Raw genomic sequence first — 7,423 nt, 5'->3', positions numbered from 1 at the left:
ACGACTCACAGACAGAAGTTACACAGCCTGTCACTCAAGCAGCCCTGCCCTTAAATATGTGTAACTTTAAGGCTTAATAACATGTAAAAGGGTATGTTATTTTAAAAAGAAAGTCAACCCCATACACTTGTCATAGGTGTTGAAATAAGCTACAAAGACCAAAACCATTTTTTTACCTGGCTGCAAACATGTTTATTTCAATTGTCTTCTGGAGCCATCCTCAAGTGGCCATTCACAGAACTGCAGTTTTTGGCACTTCTGTGTTTGACTTCAGCCTTTCTGAGTCCACCCACTGTATGTATACTGAAGGAAAGTACTGTGAATATCAATGTTTCAATCCGGCAGTTTAAAAGAAATCATAATGCTTGATAACTGTTTTTAAGCAAGGCCAAGGATGGAGAACAAAACAAACCTAACCCCAGACAAGTCATTCATAACACCCAGTGTATGACAGGCTTCAATTAACATGTTTAAATTAAAATGTCACACACTATTACTTTACGTCTAGTTTTTGGGACTGACAAATAGATTAATTGATGGACAAATTACTGAGCAGACAAATACATCATTGTAACCCACATTGTTATGATAGTCACTGAGGTTCCTCCTCATTCCTGAGTTTGTATTTGTCTTACTCAGGTACCTACTGGCATTCTTTAAAGAAAAATAAAGATGACAGCTTCGTGTCTTCAGCCAGCTGTGTAATTATGGAAGAGTAAATGACAGCCATGCTGCTGGTATGCACAAGAAAATGTCAGCAATGCAGATGTCCTAAAAGCCAGCACGGTGTTTATCAAGGAGGCTGTACACAGAACTTGTATGTGTGTGCAAGAACATGTACTTGTGTGCAGCGGGGCTAGTTGTGTGTATGCACGAAGCCAAGCTGTTTTTTGTGAATGTGTGCATGCAAATTTTCTTTCTGTGTTTATGCACTGATGTGTGTGCATGCCCATGTTGATGTAATTGCATGCATACTCGTGTGTAAAAGCGTGTCCTTACAGGTGAATGTCTCCTCTAAAAATTTAGGGCAGTGCATACTTCTGTCTGCAGAGCCCTCCTCTTATGCAAGTATCTGCATGTTTTGTTTTTCCTGTTTCTCAATGGGGCTGGTCACTGACTCAATGCAGCCTTTATACCTCACTGCGCATGCTGCTGCCATGCACAAAACACACACCTGTAATGCAAACTAACCGCCCACAGTCACCTTTAAACTTGTTAAGCAATTGAATGTTACAGCAATGTGTGGGTGGTATGGTGGCAAACTGAGCTATTCACTAAGACAAAAACATGTCTGGGTTTTAAGCCCGATGGAACTTGAACAGCTCTGTGAAAAATCTGGTTGGAGTGTAGCTGGTTAATTGGTAACACTCAGCATACGGTATGTTATTGTGCTGTCAGCTTTGATCCACTGATAGCAGTTTTTCATAGAGTAGTCAAAGGTGGAGGCCGCTGGATGCTGAGTTTTAAGAATATAATGGTGCTTGAAAAGGAAATGTTCTCATTTTTCTGTGGTTTTACGTTTGGGTCTTTGTAAAAAGGTACAAAAGATTTAAGGTCACCTGATGGTCATGAATTTTATTAAAAAGGTACGTACATGTTGATCTTAAGAAAATAATGAATGCTTTATTTGAGATGTGGAATAGTTGTACGATAAGTAGTGGGTCAGTGCAGCAGGCGTGCGGTAGAAACTTGGCCTTGTAAATAAAAATGTACCCTCTCCTCGTTCTACTCTTGCTGATACTAACCTGCATACAAAAGAGAATTACAAAATGGGGCTTTATGGTCATTATTATATGAACCATTTTTCCACAGATGGATTATTGAGTCAAGTTCTGTAATTTTTATTATCAGAGACTCACATGACTCATTCACAAGTTCCTTTGATAAACTTTAAAAATCTTTATTTGAGTAAAAGTAGGAACACCACAGACAGATTATGAGACAGTGGGCCCCTGGGCACAGAAATGCAAAAGGCCCCACCACCTCTCCTACAAAGGAGCAAGATACACAGATTTTGTGTTGGTTTTGCCTCTTTTTGTTGTTGCTATTTTGTGTCTCCGTAGTTTTCAGCATCTTTTTCTCTCTTTTTAGTTGTTTTGTGTTTCTTCATAATCATTTTGTCTCTCTTTGAGGTCATACTGTGTCTCTGTGGGGTGCGTATTTGTTTATGTTTTTGGTCATTTTGTTTGTCTTTACAGGTTTTTTATTTGTCTTTTTGAGGTTTATTTGTCTTTTTTTGGTAATTTTGTGTCTCTTTGTAGTGCCTTTGCATGTCTTTATTGTCATTTTGTGTTTATTTAAGGTATATTAGTGTCTTCCTTTGGTTTTTTTCAACACATTCTCACTCCAACCTCATCACATATCGGCGTTTGGTCATGGACTTTCCATGTTGAGATACTGTATGATATGCAAGGTACTCTGGGTGCCTTGGTTGTCGATGTTCTGGGACGCCATGTCAAGTTTTGCCTGTTACATGGATTGTCTATTTTTTAAAACTACACTTCAGTTTTCACAGGAAATTCAACATTTACATACAGTCTCTTTCAAAATAAATGCGCTACTAGGTACAAAACCGCAAATTGACATTTTATTTCCTTCAGCAACAACCACACGTGGTTACAATTAACCAACACACACACATGTCGTTGGGTTTTGGCAACAAAAGCACGTAGTTGTGTTTGGGGAAAAAAAGAACAGGGTTTGGCTTAACATTTTTATGGGAAGCAAACACTGGCGTCCTGGGTGAAAGTCCGTGGTTGTTGGACCCATCCACCCACACTACTTGGACTTCTGCCGAATTAACATTTGTTGTTGTCCTGCCTTGTTTTCCCCTGATGCCGCTGGGCGCCGTTAAATGGCAATTTGCTGCGTATAATACCGATGTGAAAGGTTGGCTCTTTCAGTCGATGTCTGACACCGGAAGTCACTGACTAAGCCTCAGATTTTGACAAATTCAAAGTGAGACCGGGTTGTCATTTTCTGTCTCTTTGTAGTTGCTTTGAGTCCCTTTGTAGTTTCTTTGCATCCCTTTGTGGTCATCATATTCTGATTAATATGAGTGACAACTTGCAGGTAAAGGCCAGATGTCCCCTGACACCTTGGGCTCCTGGGCCTGTGTAGTAATGTAAAAATGAATTTAGATGTAAAAATCATTACATTACATTAATTTATTGTATCTTTACTATAAGATTATGCAGACTATTTTGAATATGAAATTTAAACTGGCAAGAACCTCAAAACTGTATTTAAATATACTATTTTATTACATGCACAACCACCACCTTTAAAGCCAAAGCCAGTGTTACTTCAACTTTTCTGTGGGACGTTTGGCTCCAGTGCTTCTTACTGTAGCAATATCATGCAATAATTCCTGACTCTGCGGATGGGGGCTACTAGACGGGGGTGGGGGCATCATTATTTCATAATCCCACCATGCTCCTGCTCCTTCCAGGTCCTTGACATGACCAATCTTTCTGACAGCTGTGTCGTTTGTTGGTTTGGGGTTTATTCTTTCAAAATATGTCGTGAAGACAGAAAATAACTAAAGTAAATACAGCATCTATTTAATGCGCTTTTCGGTTGCCATGGCAAATTAACCCCAAAAAAGACAGCAATTGAAATTACAGTGGAAAAAAAAAATTAGAATCTTTGTCCACACTATCAGATAATCCATCTTGCAGCTCTTTCTAACCTCCTGTTTCTCCACCTCACACTCTGCTTCAACCCTTAAGTGGTTAACAGCCATCTAGCTGACTCTTAAATGGCCCAGATTGCCATTACTAAGGTTTTCTGGAGCCATCCCTTACCCTTTTAATGACAGCTGCTTCCGCCATTAATTCTCAATCAATAATGCAAAAACACTCAGAGCGAAGTCCATCCTGCCACAGCTTTATTTTCTAATGCTCTCCGAAAGCTAATGAGTCAGGCTAATTGGTCCGTCATCATCACCACTCAGGAGTTTACCAGAGGAAGTGGCTCTTTCTTTTTGAGCTTTAAAGAACATCAGATGGAACAACTGGTTTCCAGTGAACGACCTGCACAACCTGCCCTGCCTTGTGGAACCAAACTCTTGAATATTTCCATGCATTTTTTTCATTCCCAGCATTTTCTTTTTTCTATTGCATTTCCACAAATATATTTGCTTTGGAGGTACAGATACATTTTTTTTGCATTCCTAGGCTTACAAACACACATAGCAACACTATGAGTATGTTTTGAAAGACCTTCGACAAGCTGCTATGTTCATATAGCTGAGAATGTATTTAGCAAGGGTTTAACCTCGGGGTCAGGTGATAATGGGAAGAGAAACCCTTTATTTGTTTTCATGAAAAAAAAAAAATACAAGCAAGATGTCAGGGACACACATTATGATGGCTGGGCCAATTATAAGAGGCTATAGCATTACAAAGGATAAGAGTCCAATTCTGTTCCAGGTGGTGTGAAAAACTTAGAAATTCTAGGGAATATGCGTGTTCACTTTTTTGCAGAGAGTTGATGATTGATTGATAAGGCTCTCCTGTCTATGCTGTAAATATGCCAGCAACTGGTTAGCTTAGCACAAAGACTGAAAACCAGGCCTCCAAGAAGTGCAGCAGGGCTTTGAAGCTAAATTTTGTAGTGGCCAAACAATACAGTTACATCTGTGGCATGATGCCCTGTGGCCCAAACAGCCTTTTTCCCTTAGACTTCTATTACCAAAGAGACATCTGTAAATCAGTGAATACATTTTTTTGAATGTCACAACCCCCTAGAAATGAATCATTTCACTATCAGCATGTAATCTGTAAGGTCCAACGGCTTTTGAAAAGTCAAAAAGAGCCACACAATTAACTAAGTGTAAGGTTTACAAGTTACATTACTTCATGTGATTTAGCTAAAAATACATTTACAGTGCTTGCACAAGTAACTATTCACACATTTATGTTCACAGTTATTATTTACATATTAAAATATTCACAGCAGAATTGTTAAAAACAGTTAAATAATTTGCTGGATCTGCCTCAGTAATTCTAGTTACCTCAGTCTGTGTCCTTCTAGCTTCTCGTTGGTTAGTTAAGAGACATGTGACCCATAACAAGGAAGTGTAACAAGGAAATGTGGTTGCTGTGAAGGTGCTGAAGTGTCAAGAATAGTTAAGTGCTGCTTAAGAAAATGTATGTCTCCATCCTGCTGTGTACTCTCAACAAGAGTGATCCAACCACCACACACCGAATGCTCATGTTACATAATTTTATCTCTATTCAAGTTAGTGGAGTGCTAAACTGGAAGTAGGTTCTTTGGCCAGCGGAAGTCTTTAGTGCACTTGCTCTGTGGACCACACAATGCAGAAGCAGTGCCGGTCATCGGGGTAGTTTTATATATAGCAGTTTAACTTTTTTGCCTTTGTGCGCTACTGTGCTAGCCTGGAAATCAAGACTCAAATCTAGAAAGATTTTGAGTCTGGCCCTCACCGATACACCCTTCCTACCCAAGGGGCGGCACTAACTGAGGCATTTCAAATGCCGCCGCATGCAATTGGATAGCACAATGGCCAATCAGAGCAAAAAACAAGGTGACGTATTCATTGCACTAAGCCCCATTTGTTTGCTGAACAGTGGGGCTAACTGATATATTATGCCTTTGCCATATCCCGTCGGCAAAACGGCAAAAACATCCTTCCTGGAAGCGAAGGCTTCTAGGGCAGTCTTCTGTTCCTGTCTCAAGGAAAAAGATAAGTGTAGTTGGCTTAGCGTTTCTTCCAAAGCTAAACTGAATGGACGCGGTCCTTCGGCAGCTGCCATCTTGGCTGTTTACTTTTAGATTCTTACGGCGCAGCACTGTCGCCATCGTGTTACACCCACCCAGAGTCCGCCTCTGTCAGATAGACTGATCTGATTGGTCCGATGGCGATTCAACAGGGTCTGCTCGTCGGGGTCAGATCCTCGTGCAAAGCAAATTTGAATTTGCTAGGGGCGGGGCATCTGGATTTCCAGGTTACTGCTGTGCAACATTCATAAATGAATGGGGCTCCACCTCCAACACCATATCCAGTTCTCTTTACACATCCAAGCTGGAAACAGAGCCAGACAGCTAGCCTGGTAACAAAATCTGCCTAGCATTACCTCTGAAGTTCGCTAATTAAAACTTTGTATCTTGTTTGCTTTGTTTGTACAAACACTGAGGGATAAAAATGACAATCATCCAAATGTCTACGAGTCGCAGGATAATTAGCTAGGGTGGGGAAAAGAAGCCATATAGGAACCCCACAGGGAGGGAAAAAAAGATGCTAGATGCTTAATGAGATGCCTTAACAAGAGAAACATTGTGTAGATGTGGCCCGAGCAGGTGTAGCTCTTCTGCGTGTATGATCTATTGTCACATTAACTCCATAATACCACTCAATACTAGTGTCTAGGAGGCTATTTCCTAATGGTAATTCACCTCATTTAGCAAAGCACACTATGGGGCATTTTGTTTGTTTATGGTCAAAATAATGTATTTCGGAGTCCAGCAGTTATGAGAAATGAACAGGGATAGTTTTTTTTTTCTTATCCATCACCATAGGCTGGATGAAACTGCTGTTTGAAAATGCAATCATTGTACCATACATAAATTTTCACTGTGGGCTCATTCTGCTCCCCCTCCCTTTCTCCTCTTGCCAATATGAGAGGGGCTTCCCAAATCCAATATTATCTTGTAAAAACATGTATGCTGATAGATTATCCATAAATCACACCCAATGCAATACTGCAGCATGATCGGGGTCATGTAATCATCTTGATCATTTCAAACAAATAGTCCCTCGTTCGATCAATACAGGTTCAGACGCAGGCGAGAGAAATGCTTTTCTCCATGGATTTTGTAATCAGCAATAGCCTCTCGGTTAGATGGCAACATCTATGTATTTTTCACTAAAGACTCAGTGCATGAGGTGACTAAATGGCTGCAGTATTGAATGTGTTTTAAACAAAGGGCCAAATGACCTGATCTGATGGAAGGACAGTTGTCAAGGCTTGTGTGAAAGGTGATTTGTGGACAGCTGTGACCTAAAGGTTAGAACGACCTGATTGGGACTCCAAGTCAGAGTTTGAGATTCAACACTGTCAGAAATTTTTGTTAAATAGCTTTCTAAATGTGAATCATACCCTCATTAATATCCAGAAGACATTCCTCTATTGCTAGAGGACTGCATGATTGATACTTGCATGAGGAAAATCAATATCAACATCTTTTATTTGATGTTAAACCAGGACAGTCTATTGAGATCTGAATCTGTCTTTTAATGGGAGCTTTTGCAAAAGTTGCAGCACAAGTGTTAAACATAAGCCAGCACAGGCACTATAAGTAAGTAGAGGAAGAAGAAAATAAGGAACAAGGCAAAGGAAGATACAAAAAGATACAAGGAACCGAAACAGGATGGGGAAAAATTAAAAGGCATACGAAA

This window comes from Epinephelus lanceolatus, chromosome 12 (assembly GCF_041903045.1).
Source record: "Epinephelus lanceolatus isolate andai-2023 chromosome 12, ASM4190304v1, whole genome shotgun sequence".
NCBI classification, from domain to species: Eukaryota; Metazoa; Chordata; class Actinopteri; order Perciformes; family Serranidae; genus Epinephelus; species Epinephelus lanceolatus.
The sequence above is the reverse complement of the archived record's forward strand: the minus strand, read 5'-3'. Positions refer to the sequence as shown.